Below are 16,270 nucleotides of genomic sequence, written 5' to 3'. Positions count from 1 at the left end.
CAGGACTCAGTAATATTGGCACATGGCTGTGAGGAGCCCAAGGCTGTTAACTCTACCAGATGTGTGATATTTACCATATTTGCCATATGGTAGCCCCTTAACTCTAAAGTAATGGCAATTCATTACATTCATATAGTTGGAGAAAACATTTGGTGTTTTTTTGTATATCAATGGATTATCAATGAGCTGGTTTTCTGATAGATTATTCCAAATAGAATATGATTGTTTAACAGATGCAGCTGGAATAGCTGATTTGCTAGAAATTTTTTTTTAGATTAAATTGCTTAATGAGCTTCTGAAAAAATCAAACTATTAGAGAACCAACTTTCCCTAAATGAACGGTGGCTTTGTTAAATCAAACATCTAATTTAACAAAACTGAACTCTATAAATACTCTGTAGCCTTTCAGCAAACATGAAGGATAGAAGAAAAGAGTTTTCCTAAGTAAATTATAAAGTGGCATATAGACATTTTTTAAAAAATTAAGGTTAAAGGAAGATTTCATTGCCAAATAATATATCCAAAAAAAAAAGAGGGTTGTTTTGTTTAATTCGAGGCAGGGGTGGGATCTGCAGGGCAAAAAGATCCAGCGGAGCCTTCAGTCTTTTTTTAAATAATCTAGTTTGCTGCATGGTCAGTGAATATTTATTTACTTATTAAATTTATATGCGACTCAGCTCACTGTTGCAACGATTCTGGGTGACTGAGATAAAAAAACACACAAAACAATTAAAAATTAAGAAAGATTAAATAAAGGCTGAAAACCAAGAGGATGGGTGACCATCAGCCATCCCCAGCATAGAGTGGACCTCAGGCCATTCAGCAAAGCCAGATTTTAAGGTTCTTCCAGAAGGGCAGAGGTGTGGGAGGCAGGCCTCACCACCAGCAGGAGAATTTCTAAGGGAGGGGACCCACAGCAGATAAGGCTCTTCTTCTGGACCCTCCAACTGAAATTCTTAGGCAGATGAGATTAAAGTTGGCCTTTTCTGCTGTAGTGAAAGGGATGGGCCAATCCAGTTGGGGCTAGATGACTCCTTAAATAAATCTATATATCAGGATTCTCTTAATTGATATTAGATGTGGACTGGAATAGGGGTGGGTTCTATTTACGTTTACTACTGGTTTGCAACAGGACCGCGTGCGTTCACAGATCACCCATGATGATGTTGTGGCAGGTGGGCAGAGCCTCCCGCCGGTTTTACTACCTTTTCTATAGAACCGGACCGAACCAGGACCAACCCACCACTGGACTGGAAGATGTGCAGATAGGATTGAAGGAAACAGGTCCCTGATAAAAAAAGTTATAGCAAAAATTATAGCAGCTGTTAAAAAATCATCCTAGTGATGTCACAATTAAAAAACCCTAAGTTTTGTTCATATTAAAATTTTGTTTAATTTTTGCATTGTTTTCTTCTAGCTCGTGGTACAAAGGCCTCCTACTTCTGGGTGGAAAGAAGGATTTCCATTTGTTCCATATTAAAGTAACAGATTAGTCAGGTTTTTCAAGTGGCTCAGTTCTTGGCAAACATATCTCTCAAATAGGCATTTGCTTAGGGTGGTTCAATGGGTCAGGGTAGAGCAATAGCAGACTGGAGTGTTTTATAGTCAGTTCACTGTTACTGAAAGCTTTCCAACATTGATGGACTTGTTATCATGTGTTCAGTCATAAATGAATTCTATTTGCCCAGGAGAACCTTTCAGGAGCACAATTAGGCTGTAGCTGTACTCACTAGATACCCAGTTCCAATAATATTGTGTTATCTACTATCATGTTTCGTTTGCATTGGCTTCCATTTCGCAAATGTGGATTCCATGAAATAAAACACATTCAAACTGTTGCCAAGAAAAGAACATTAATGAATTTGTGTATTCATCAATAGTCAAGCTTGGCCTGCAGGAGAAATTACACTATAGGTGGCTCAGTGGCTAAGACGCTGAGCTTGTCGATCAGAAAGGTCCCTAGTATAGGTCTCCTGCATGAGCTGGGGGTTGGACTAGATGACCTCTAAGGTCCCTTCCAACTCTGTTACTGTTAAATCTTGGATTGTTTTTCCCTGATTCTTATTATAAGTAACCACAGACCCAAACACACTTATTTATACGTAATATAACCACATACTATTACTCTTTTCCGTATTTAAACAACGAGACATTAGAATTGTATACTGTTTTATTTCTTGAATGTGTATACCCCATGTTAGTTCTATAGAAATAAAGCATGGCTGGAATCCTTTGCGACCCATTACTATTGTTGCTTTCAAAAGGTCACCGTCTTAGAAATACACCTGTGTATTAAACTTGCAACAAAACAGTTTTAAGGCCTAGCTATGTCCATAGAGAGTGCATTTGTGTCTCTCTGAGCATGTAGGGAATGGATGTAAGCCTGCCTATTTTCATTTATGAAATGCTGTAGAACATTTTGTCAGTGATTGTTCAGAGATTTATAGCCCCATTTGATTTTGTACAGATCAAGTATATCAAATGGATTATAGGACAACACCATAAATCAGTCTTTATGGAGCTTGTTGGGTAGATAAATCTAGACTTATATTTGTCATACTAATATGCATTTTAGGTCATACTTGAAGGAATATTGATTCTTTTTTTGGTCATAATCTACCTCCCAATATCATTACTTGATCTTGTATTACATCTAAATTAGAGAACAGATTAATTCAGACTGACAAAGCATTAAAAAGACAGATGTTTCCAACCAGTAAGAAAGAATAATGTAATATACAGGGTGTGTATATAACATTCCTTTGATGTTATTGAAAATAACGAGCCACTCATACTGTTTTATCGTCTTGTTTCCCCAACTCTACCAATTCTCAAACCCACATATATGAGAAGGCCTGCTGAAAACTTTCCCTCTTTGAGAGAAACAAGTAATGGGCATAAGATCACAAGGTTTCTCTGTAGTAATTCCCATTCTATAGAACATTCTTCCTTCAGAAGAACTTGCAACTCTTATTGTGTTGAACTCCATGGACAATATAAATCAGTCTGACTTCTATAATTTTTTTGCCTCAGCTGATCCTATGTGGGGACTTATTTTGATTTTACTCTTTTGTTTCTAATAAGGGTTTCTGTGTATGTGTGTGAGAGATGCTTGTGTGTGTGATTTTTCCTTTTTCACCCTTCTCCTCTTCTTGTTTTGGCTTGTATTTGTCATTGTACAGAGCCCTCCTACCCAAAAACATCTTCAGGTTTGCGTGGTTACAAATCAGAGGAGGTATTCAGCAGGTTCTGACCAGTTCTGGAGAACCGGTAGCAGAAATTTTGAGTAGTTCGGAGAACCGGTAAATACCACCTCTGACTGGCCCTGCCCCCATCTATTCTCTGCCTCCCGAGGCCCAGCTGATCGGGAGGAAATGGGGATTTTGCAGTAACCTTCTCCTGGAGTGGGGTGGGAATGGAGACTTTACAGTATCCTTCTCCTGCCACGCCCACCAAGCCATGCCACACCCACCAAGCCATGCCCACAGAACAAGTAGTGAAAAAAATTGAATCTCACCACTGTTATAAATACAATTGAGTGGCTGGCTGGTTAACTGGCTAGCTGGCTGGCTGGCTGGCTGGATAATGTTTGGGAAATGTGAAGTACATTCCTATGCATTTCTGTTTACTATTCATCAGTAGATCCACTGACGTTAAGTGATTCACTCCCTTGTAAGTAAAAATAGGATTATAGTTATTAAGTCTAAGGCAACTTAGTCTTAGATTATTATATTTAGAACTGCTACTCAAGTTATTGATGTAAGATCATAGTAATATATCTTCTGCAAATCAAACAGCTTTTATCTGGTATTTCATTACTATAACTAAAAGCTTTTTTTGGAACATTCTTCCTCTAAAAAAGTTCTACCTTGAACAATTTCTCACTGGAATTCAACTTGTGTGTTGCTATACTATGTATACTAAGGTACTAATTATAGTAGTGTGTTCTAAATTCCTACCCTTTCTGTACTGACCAACACTCTTGGATTGCTATGGGTTAGATTTTGACTATACTATATTTGACTTAAACTATATTTAACTAACTTTATTCTTTCATACTACCCAGTTAAAAGTGTAAAGGATTTGCAAGTTCTAGTAATAAAAGTCAAGAAACATAGTGAAAAGAATAGGACTAACATTAAATATAAAAAATGCCAAACGAATGACAATATATACAACTATCAGTCTTAGAACTAACAATGAAAATATCACAGCCATAAATAGCTTCTGTGTTTTACTATCAACTGTCAACATCAAGGAACAAGCAGTGAAGAAATATGCTGCAGACAAGCACTTCGTAGAGCTAAGTGAAGGCCTTGAAAAAATATTCAGATGGAGGGTGGTATAATCCAAGCAAATGATATTCCCTGTGACACTTTATGGAAACCAAAGCTGGACTTTAAACAACCATGAGAGAAAGTCTATTAATGCTTTTGAAAGGAATGTGGTGGATAATATGGTTAGGATGCAAGACTGACAATTGGCAGGGTGCTGCCATGTGATGGAGTGAGCTCCTGTCGCTCGTATCAGCTTCTTCCCACCTAGCAGTTTGAAAGCTGGTTAGTAGATAGATGGGTACCACTTTGGTGGGCAACGTAATGGGGACATGAAAGGAGACCCCAACTGGCATCCCTTGGGCAACAGTGATGTTACCAGCTAATCCTTTCAACCCAGAAGCACCTGAGTGAGCAAATGCTTTTGAACATTGGTGTTAGAGAAAATTCCTTAGAATATCATAGACAGCTAAGAAAACAGACATCAAACAAATCAATCAAGAGTCCTCATCAAGGCACAAATAAGCAGGCTCATATTATTCTATTTTGGACACATTATGCAAAAACCTAGCTCTGTAGAGAAGATTCTAAGCATGGGAAAGGTGGAAGAATAGAGAAGAAGCGGGCAATTTGTTCCCTATGACTATCGTTATAAAATTCTTTTATGTACACTGAAAGCATGTGTACCAAGACAAATTCCTTGTGTGTCCAATCACACTTGGCCAATAAAGAATTCCATTCCATTCCATTTTTTCTATGCTATGCTATGCTATGCTATGCTATGCTATGCTATGCTATGCTATGCTATGCTATGCTATGCTATGCTATGCTATGCTATGCTATTCCAATCAGCAGGAAGGTGGAATAATTCAGTTACAGAAGCAATGACTATTCTATTGAAAGACCTGAAAGATTAGGTCACAGATGCTTGTCATGGAGAAAATCTATTTATGTGTTGTTAAGAGTTGACTCTAACTTGATGGTATTTAATAAATAGATATTCTTTCATAATGTTGCTTCAATAAAAAGAATTGTGTCTCCAATATTTTATTATGTTAAATAAACCTGAATTTTTATTTGAAACTTCATCTCTTAATCAGTCAGACTAATAATGAAAAATTTATATAATACAATCATTCAGTTTAACTGGTAATGTCGTCTTATTTTATTTTCCCTCTGCTATGACATGATATAATAGATAAATGCCAATTTTATTGAAAATAATTTGAGATTACCACAAGAATACACAAAGTAAATAACTTAAACCTGATCTATTTACAAGTGGAAGTATTATAGGTTTAGGATTAATGGCCCAACAGCACTATACATAAAAATAGATGATGTTATGATTTGAGTGCACAAGATATTAGAATAGAAAAGCAAAATATAAAGACAGTACATAATAAATAGTATTTATATGTAATACATGTTATGTTTAGTAGAGTTTATTATCCGGTAACTGTCAACACAATTGTAGCCTTTAAAATCTATGTGCATGTTCCCATTTGTACTTATTAAAATTTCCTAATTCAATCTATAGCATGCCCGGCTGAGCAATAAATTTATATATTTATGTCACATGGATTTCTTCCTCTTGTAGTCTCTTTCTGAATCCTTTTTAAAAATCAAAGATGAGAATTATGGCAAAAGCCATGTTTTGGGCTTATGTACAGGATATAAAACACACATGAGTTGGGCAAATGAATAAAATAAAACTTGCACGTTTTGAACATCTACACCAGAATTGTCTACTGGAACCTCTTTGCTTTCATCAAATTGACTAAACAAGAGTCAAATTGCAAACTCCATTCTTTCATACATGCATGCAATGTCATGATCCATGTTCAAAAGGGATTAATGTTGTATATCAAATAAAATATGTTAATTTGGTCATTTGACTCTCCCGGCAAACACCTCTGATTCACACTAAAAAACAAGGGACTATCATGATTGCCTTTAGGTAGTCAGATACACAAAAGTAGGCAGCTTCCCTAAAAAATCCATTCTAAACATGTCATTGTGTTTGCTTCTCCATGTCAGGCCCAACTGTTGAACACAAGAAAATGTACCAGATTGCTCACCACATCTATACACTGTACCTTCCATACGTTTGGAATTATCCTCAGTTGATATTATACTATTGAAAACAACAACAAAATCATGTTTATTTCATTCCTATATATGATCAGTATTTGAAAACTCTAAGTAGAGTAAAAAAAGCATTCAGAATACAGCAGCTTTCTTTTGGTGAGGGCAATCAGGCATTTCATGTGCCAATAAAACTTCTGAAGCTGCAGGCTAGCATCTTACATAATTTATTTAAATTGAAAGTAAAAATGCTTAATTTCATATTCATGGTGATGTTTTTACACACAGCCTACTATACATGCCTTAGATAGCATTACTTTTTATCTAGAAATTCATATTAAGCACAGTCAATCTGAAAATTGATTATTTTTCAAGTAATTTGGGCATCTTTGTGGGTCTGCCCTTGAAGAATTTCTGGAAGCTTCAACTAGTGCAGAATGCAGCGCCACAGGTAGAGTGGTCTATGCTCCTAGAACAGCACACAAACTGCATTGGTGCCAGTTTGCTTCCTGGTACAAATCAAGACACTGGTTTTGAGCCTTAGAGCCTATCATGACATGGGGGCAGGTTATTTTAGGGACTGTGATTTCCCAATTACATCTGCCTGTCCCATTAGATTCAATAGAATAGGCATATTGCAAAGAGTTACATCTGTAAGGACCATTACAGATCCCATTGACAGATCCTTTTCTCCCATGGGTCTCTCTTTATGGAATATTATTTTCATCCCACTATGTTAGGCTGACCCCATCCTTGTTAACCTTTTGCAAATCCTTTAAAACTTGGCTATGTTAGCAGGCTTGGGTTCTCCAAAGCAATGGTGAGTTCTCGAGATGATTCCACTTTTACTGTTTGTCACTCTCTCTATGTCTTTTTTATCGTAATATTAATTTTTATGATAGATAGATGATAGATAGATCAATAGTTCAATAGATAGATAGACAGACAGACAGACAGACAGACAGTTGATAGATATAGATGTCTCGATCTCAATCTCGATAGATACAGATGTAGATCTAGATATATATTTTATTGTGCACCCCAGTCACATTTTGTGAGATGGACAGCTATGATGAATGAATGAATAAATGAGTAAATACACTAAAAATTATGAACTACTACTCCTAATATATGGACAGCTGTCTGTGGGGCCAATTAAGATGCCCAGTTTTGGGAACAGAGCCAAGACTATATCCCTATTCTATTGATTTTACGTTTCCTTTCATTTAGGCTAATAATTGGAAACATTGTTCCACTTTAGCACTACACAATTAAGTACTTTGAAAATTATCTACATCAACCTAGCCAGAAGGCAAGAGAGTGGATGAGTTGGATGTGGCGGATACTGTTTTTAGGTCAGTGTATCTAATCTGTAGAAAAGAATAGCTTTTCTAATTAGCAATTGAGATATAATCCATATTTAAGAATTCATCTTATGTCCTGAACCCGAGCTTTGCCATCAAAGGCAGCTTGCGAGGTTAAGCCCTGAGGAAATTTGAAAGAAATTAATATGTTTTTATTTAACACCTAAACATAGTTAAGATATCCATATAGTATTACTTATCAATACATGAGAATATTTGTAGCTCAGGGTTGAAATCAGGGGTCTTTGGTGCTCTTTCAGGTTGCTTCTTTTCTTGCAGATGTTTCATTACCCTAATTAGATAACATCATCAGTGCTAGTATTACTTATTTATTTTTAAATCCTCCTGATTTATTTGTCAAATATCCTTACTTTTGCTATAGTTGTTTTCCTAAAGATAGCTAGGTTATCAATCACTGACAATAAATATTTCAACTAATAAAGTCGAGTTCATAAACTATTATTTCAGAGATAAGGACCATTTCTAGCAGTGTCCAATTGAATCTGCTAGGACTGAGTCATGTATTCCTTGAAATATGACATGATAAATATAATACTATTTAATGCCCTTGCTTAGTTTTGCAGTGATCAAGATCAAACTGAGGTTTCCATCAAATCAATATTATGCTTTCTTCTTTGATAGAATTCTATAGTTTTCTTGACAACATTATGGAAACATTATTCCATGTTGTTGTGATTTTTCAACTTGGTATTCTCTGGTGGGTTCCCATTTCACTATACAGATCTATCCCCACTGCATGACTTAGGGTAGTCTTCTCCAAGACGGGGCCTTCTAGATATGAGAGACTTCAATTTCCATAGTGGCCAGCTGTAAATACTGACATAGTATTTTTAAATGACAGTGTATTATTAATCCACATGTTCCTTTATATCCTGACCATAGGAACAGCCACTTTACTGACTTTCTGTTCTGTGCTATCTCACATACCTGAGAGAGATTAAGAAAAATAAAACACACAATTAAAATAGTTCTGCATTTTTGATTTTCCATCTAACAACTTTTATGTCCTTCTGAAGTCAATATAGTTCCATTGCTGGCAATAAAACTATGCAACTTCATGTATATTGAATTTGATTTTCAGAACTGAGTGGAGTATTGTTTCAATTACAAAAAAAAATAAAAAATAAAAAATCTGGAGAAACCTCCTTGTTTGAGAGGTTGTTGTATAGGCATTTTTTAAAAAAACAGTCTATTGGCATTCCTGCTACTCCACCAGAGCCAAAAATAGGAATAGGGTACAACATGATGTTTTGTTTTTTGCTTTTGCTATTCTCTCAAGCTCATATTCCACCATTGAAACCTTATGAAAAAGATTCAGCAAAAGCTGGCATTAGTATATAGGACTGAAACTGTGTTTGGTACCCTGAGGGGCCTTGTCTCCTAAGGCCAAACCAAGTAATACATCCAAATAGTGAGTGAGACCTTATTGAGCCTGAAGCAATATTTGTCTCTGTTAGGACCATGCTCTAAATAGTTGGGACCATTTCAAAAATGGGAGGCATCTTTAGCCATTGAGTGGTCATATGTTCTAGGATCTTTGTGATGTTTTCATTACTAAATAATGAAAAAATAATTATGTTCCATTGGTGGATTATGTGGATTATACCAAGAGGTCATTTGTATGATGCCAAATAGAACCACATGGCTTTTCAAACTTGAATCCCATTATGAAGAGCCATCAGCACAAAATACATGCCCAATTCTTTCACAGAATGGATTTATAAAACTCTTGTGACTAATTAAATATGAGATGAATGTATTTTGATGATGTTTTCCCTTGTTTTTTTTTTTTCCTTTGTCATAGTTGAATTATTTTACTTGATAATAAAGTCTATTTTGTGTACAAGAAGAAAACTTCATTGGAGCACTCTAGTGGTTTCTAACAATAAAATTTCGTTTTTGATAAGCCAGAACTTAAACATGTAAGATGCTTCTAATAATAAAATACTGCTTTTAATAAGAAAGTCCATTGATTTGACCAGCTTTTAAAAATAAATATTGATTTGAGCCACAAAACAGTTTAACTGGAGTTCTGAGACAAGTCATAAAAATAAAATGTTTTGGATAAACATGACCTCACGCAGCCTTTTACTTCATCCCACTTAAGCTGCTTTTGGAAATAAAATAGATGTTTATAATCAGAAAGCAGCCATTTAATAGTTTAAACAAAACAATGAGAATTGTTATGTTGGCTTCACTACCTTCTCAAGATATCAGTTGCTCAGGAAACCAATCCAAATTTTAGATTACCTCAGGCCTTTTGACATTTCATGGTCAAGGTTTTTTGTTCTTTATCTGGATCACTGCAACCCACATATTTCTGATTATGCTGATCATAGTCATGGAACAAAGGAATTCCTGTAGAAGGTGTTAAATGTTAATTGTAAAGGAAAATCCACAAATTTAGATTGATTTAATTTTACTTCAAAGTCTTTATCTACCAAAGGTGCTTTCTCAGGAGGCAACTGAACTTTTTGGTTTTGTCTTTGAAGACGTTTCTCTTCTCATCCAAGAAGCTTCTTCAGCTCTAACAGGATAGTGGGGAATGGAAGGATTTATATTCCTTGCAGACAGTTGATCATTTGCATCCTTTTAGAGCAGTGGTTCTCAACCTGTGGGTCGTGACCCCTTTGGGGGTCGAATGACCCTTTCACAGGGGTCGCCTAAGACCATCGGAAAACACATATTTTCAATGGTTTTAGGAATAATTTTATGGTTGGGGGTCATCACAACATGAGGAACTGTATTAAAGGGTCATGGCATTAGGAAGGTTGAGAACCACTGTTTTAGAGGGTCATTGAAGCACTTGGAGGTTTATCTGTGTCCTCAGGGTGATCTGAGTAGTGCTCCTGTTTCCTGTAGTCTGCAATGTTTCTCTGGAAATCCATTCCTACTCCCATTCCCCACTATCCTGTCAGAGCTGAAGAAACTTCTTGAATGAGAAACGAAACATCTTCAAAGAAAAAACAAGAAAGTCCAATTGCCTCCTGAAAAAGCACCTTTGGGACAACCATGACCTGGATGACTGAGACTTTTGTTTATCTACCAGCGGCTATATTTTCTTTATACCCCATTAAAATCTCTATTTTCTTTGCTTTCCACATGTTTTTATTTTCCTAATTCAAATTAACTAGGATGCCCTTTGAAGATCCTTAATTTAGAATGTCCTTTGTATTCTAGTTTGCCAGAGTTATAGGTGATTGTCAAATAATAACTATGGAGAATTGAATTAGTTTATGTTTATGTGGACCAATAATTCTTCCTGGAACTTTTCAGTTTTTTTCCATTCATACAAAGAAGTATGTAATATATTCATTTTGCATAGTAGACTTTTCTTTAATTTCTTTAAACTGTCCTCTACTGCCATCAGTGAACTGAAATTGATTTGAAGCTACAATATGCAATATCTAAAGTAAACAAAAAGGTACTTTACTTTTTCATCTTTTGGTAATCCCAGGGGAGAAACCTGGTCTAAGAATTTGAAAATGATTGTGTACTGTGATGAGTAAAAATGTGAAACTTTCCATTCAATATGGACATATGTTATAGCAAAGGAATACATGACCAGGGATGGCTTGAAAAAAAATCAGGGGTTGCTTCTGATTCTTCTATATAAAGAAGAGTATATTTATTTCCCAATGTTAGATAATTTTTACAATTTATAAGAAAAAGACTCCAATGAAAGCTATAGTAATATTTACTGAAAATAAGAAATTAGTCTGTGTATGCTAAAGTGGTGAATATAAAGATGGTGGATTTGTATGTATATATTGTATTGCCTTGGAATCAGTGTTGCCTCCTAGAGGCCTCTTAAACAAGTGCCTATATTTTCAAAGAATTGAGGCCTTTGAATTATGGTGCTGGAGAAGACTCCTGCAAGTCCCTTGGACTGCAAGGCGATCAAACTGGTCAGTCCTAGAGGAGATCAACCCTGACTGCTCTTTAGAACAGTGGTCACCAACTACTGGTCCACGAGAAAATTTTGGTGGTCCACAGAAAAATTATTTGCATTTCTTATATTGCACTAAATACTATTTATCTTTTTTTAAAAAAAATCATATTAGTGGTCCACAGGATTTAAAATTATGAATTTAGTGGTCCCTGAGATCCGAAAGGTTGGTGACCCCTGCTTTAGAAGGCCAGATCCTGAAGATGAAACTCAAATACTTTGGCCACCTAATGAGAAGGAAGGGCTCACTGGAGAAGAGCCTAATGCTGGGAAAGATTGAGGGCAAAAGAAGAAGGGGACGACAAATAATGAGGTGGCTGGATGAAGTCACTGAAGCAGTGGTTGTGAACTTCAATGGACTCTGGGGGATGGTGGAGGACAGGAATGCCTGGAGGAATGTTGTTCATGGGGTCATGATGGGTCGGACAAGACTTCGCAAGCAACAACAACAACAACATATTTTCATGGTAAGATTTCAGAGGTCGTCTGCCATTGTCTTTTTCCTTGAGCTGAAAGAGAGTGTTAGCCAGTCAACCTTGTGCATATGACAGACTAGAACTAACATCTCCCTGTTTCTAACCCGATGCCTTAATCACTTCACCAAGTTGGTTCTAATCAAGTTATTATTAACTGTACTTACTGTATTACCTATATTTTGGAGGCCCAACCATTTCCATGTCAGCCAGGAGATTTGCCTTATAAAAGAGAAAAGCATAAACATTCATTATGTTACTCTTTAGAATTTAAATGGAGTGTTGAGGGAGATCAAGAGAGAAAGTGATCTAAGGCTCTGAGACTGAAGAGCAAACATTTTGTCTCATTAATTTTTTAACGCTGCTAATAACATTAATGATTTATGTTTGCTGCATTTAATCAATTAATAAAACATTGACAATGGATGTACCAAATAATCACTTAACTTAATAATTTGAAGAGAGAGAAGGAGTGCCGTCCTGACACAGGAACGCAAACATACAAACGTAAGATGATAAGAAGCATTTACCAAATTAAGTCAAAAGCTTACTATACCACCCTCTTTCATTCAGAGACTGGTCAGCTACTGATAGCAATCCCCCAAACAACTCATAATTTCACTCAGGTATCTCAAGGGTCTTACAAGTGGCATGGTGGCCTAGAGGTGAAGATGCTTACCTCACAATTGGAAGGCTGAGAGTTGACAGATGTTTTTCTATTAGGAGCAAAGAGAAAATATCTGCTGTGAATTCTGTGTAGGTATTAGGAAGGGCATCTGGCTAGTAAACATTTAACTCCATTCAATCACCCGGACTCCGCTCCAATAAAAAATGGATTACAGGGTCATAAAAAGAAAAAAAAAATCTCTAGGGATTTACAAACTGTTTCAGAAGCTACCTCTTGTGCTTTTGGGACAGCCTTTTATATTTTAACTTTCTTTCCAAGAACCTTGTAACTCTAGAAACAAATACTGCATGTTGAGATGATTTATTCATACCCAAAGAATGAACGACTATCAAAATGCAAAGCCAATATATGAAGGAAAGTGTGGGAGGAAGGAAAAAATCCAAGAAAATGATGGTTGGGTAAAATTGATAGGACTGTATGAAGCAATGTATGGGCATGATTGAGGCAAGATTGGTTTCCAAGGATAGAAAAGGTGTAACAAATTTGTTTCAAAAAAAGAATTTGTTAGATTTTCTTTTCTTATCCCCTTGAATTTATTCTGTTCACTAGCTTCTTTTTCCATGCCATGCATAATGTTGTTTATCCTGAAAGGGAATAGCCTCAGGGTTAGGTATTTATGTCCATGAAAATACTAATGAAAATGAATATAAATATCTACCCAACTTAAGAAACCTATTTTGGCTTGAATGCACCCATACACAAAAAGATGAGTCAAAGTTTCAGCTTGTCCTCTTTGTTAATTCCTCTAACCATGTCCCTGTCATTTTTAGAACCCCTTTCTCCAAACTATAGAAGTTAATTCCGAAAACAGACAAACAAAATAAACAAACCACTATTCTCTACCCTCATTGGTATCCTAGAGGAAGGGTGGTTTGTTTGTGGTCATGCACATATAATTATGCAACTCTCAAAGCATCTAGGTCATCTAGAGGACATTTTCATTGATGCTTTCAAGAGATTTTTTTAGTTGCACCATGTTTTGTAGATAATCCTTTCAAACATTTTGCATAGTTCTAGTTCTCACTATAAGCTTTTGTAGTCATCCTAATTAGCCAATGTGGTAGAAAATTTAGATGAAGACTAGAAAGTTTGTGTATTACATTACAATATATATTATAGTGTGGTAGAGTGGTTAAGGCACTGGCTAGAATTGGAAAGATCCAGGTTCAATTACAGAATCAGCTACAGCTGACAATATACAGTTGCTGTTCTGAGAATAAAATTGGGGAATGGAATGCAATGTGTGCTGCATGTATTCCTAGAGGAGAAGTATTTTCAAAACTAGGGAAATCAATACATACTTTCAATCAATAGAACATTGCACTGTGGATTGCTTTAATCTAACATGAATGAAGGTGAATATATGTGTCTCAGGATAATGTTGCAGGATCCAATCTGGGTCAGTCACCGGCACCCAGATTGTTTCATTTTCCGAGCTTTCAAACTCATGTCAGAATCCATCTTCAGGAAACTTCTCTCTGTGCTTTGGGCTATTCTTTGTGTGGTATTTATATGGTGCCTGTTGTTTTAATCTAGTTGTCCCCTTACCATTTTCATATTAAACTAAATATTATATTAATGAACTGGGATGGATGGTGGAAAGCCATGGAGAAAAAGCCAAGAAACAAATATCACAACTATATTAAACCTTGAAAGCATGTTTGAACCTTCACTGTGTCCTTTTTTAAGACAATAAGGTCAGACAGAAAGTCTCTTTCTCATGCTTTAAACATTCCCCACTGTTTCGTCTAACAAAATGAAATTCAGAAAAGAAAAGTCTTATACTTAGGCAAGAAAAACCAAAAGTACACATATATATTAGATGAAACCTGGCTTAATAGCAATAACTGTATGAGGGATCTTGGAGTCCTACTGGACAATCAATTAAATATGAGCCAGCAGTGTGCAGCAGCAGCCAAAAAAAGCCAATGCAATCCTGTGTTGCATTAATAGAAGGATTGACTCAAGATCACATGAAGTACTAGTACTGCTCTATAATGCCTTAGTAAGGCCACACCTTGAATACTGCATCCAGTTTTGGTCACAACACTATAAAAAAGATGTTGAGACTCTAGAAAGAGTGCAGAGAAGAGCAACAAAGATGATTAGGGGTCTGGAGGCTAAAACATATGAAGAACGGTTCCAAGAACTAGGCATGGCTTATCTAGTGAAGAGAAGGACCAGGGGTGACACGATAGCAAGCAGTGTTTCAATACTTGAGGGGCTGTCACAGAGAGGAGAGGGACTTTCCAAAGCATCTGAAGACCAGATAAGGAACAATGGATGGAAACTGATCAAGGAGAGATTCAACCTAGAAATAAGGAGAAATTTTCTGACAGTAAGAACAGTCAACCAATGGAACAGCTTGCCTTCGGAAGTTGTGGATGCTTCATCACTAGAAGCTTTCAAGAAGTGACTGGACAGCCACTTGTTAGAAATGGTATAGGGTCTTCTGCTTGAGCAGGGGGTTGAACTAAATCACCTACAAGATCCCTTCCAACTCTGTTATTCCGTATTATCTCCCACATATCCTTTTGGAGGCCAAGGCTAAATTCGTCTATGTACTATTAAGCAAAATGTTAAATGATAAAATTCAACAATTAAGATAAAATATTACTACATATGTTGCACTTCTTGTTATACTTTTTACTTCTTTGCATTCACAGCAATGATATGCATAAGATGGATGCTCTGTCTAGGAATAGATTTGGCAGAAATATATATGGAGAAATTGCTTTAAGAATCTTAGTCTTAGAGGAGGAATATTATCAGCTTGCTAGTACCATATATTATTGGGCTGATTGTAATTTGCCATTGTTTTTCAAGCTCCACTGAGCTAATCAACTTTCCTTACAGTAGTAATTGGGAAAAACAGAAGATCAGCAATATTCCACTGGTGACAAAAGTTTCAGCCCTTTTAATAAAAGTTCTCTTATATATATATATATATTCTGAGTCATCATAGAAGATGAAACTGCTAGAATGGATATCTGATTTCAAATTTGCTCAGGAAACCAAAGTCTACTATAAGACATTCTGCTCCCCCCCCACCACCATGTAGAATCATAGGCCATGGTGTCAGCCCCAATACTCAGAGGAGGAATCTAAATAAAGCCATTTCCTGACAGATGGTACTGTAGTCTCTACTTGAATATATCCATTGAGGGATAAACCACCAGCTCTCTAGGCATTGTCAAATTGCTACTGTGGGATGGTGAATTTTTTTCTTTCTTTCTGATATTTGGTTGGAAATTCCATTTTCTAACTTAAATCCTTTATTCTGTTTCCTGCATTCTGGGATGATAAAGAACAAATCCTTATGTTCTGCTGTGTAGCATTCTATCCAGTGCTTGAAAAAGAGTTTTATTATCCTGCTCAGTCATCTTGTCTACCCTATATGGAGTTGCTGTTCT

Source organism: Pantherophis guttatus, chromosome 1 (genome assembly GCF_059756535.1).
Source record: "Pantherophis guttatus breed Tessera chromosome 1, ASM5975653v1, whole genome shotgun sequence".
Taxonomy (NCBI): Eukaryota; Metazoa; Chordata; class Lepidosauria; order Squamata; family Colubridae; genus Pantherophis; species Pantherophis guttatus.
The sequence above is the reverse complement of the archived record's forward strand: the minus strand, read 5'-3'. Positions refer to the sequence as shown.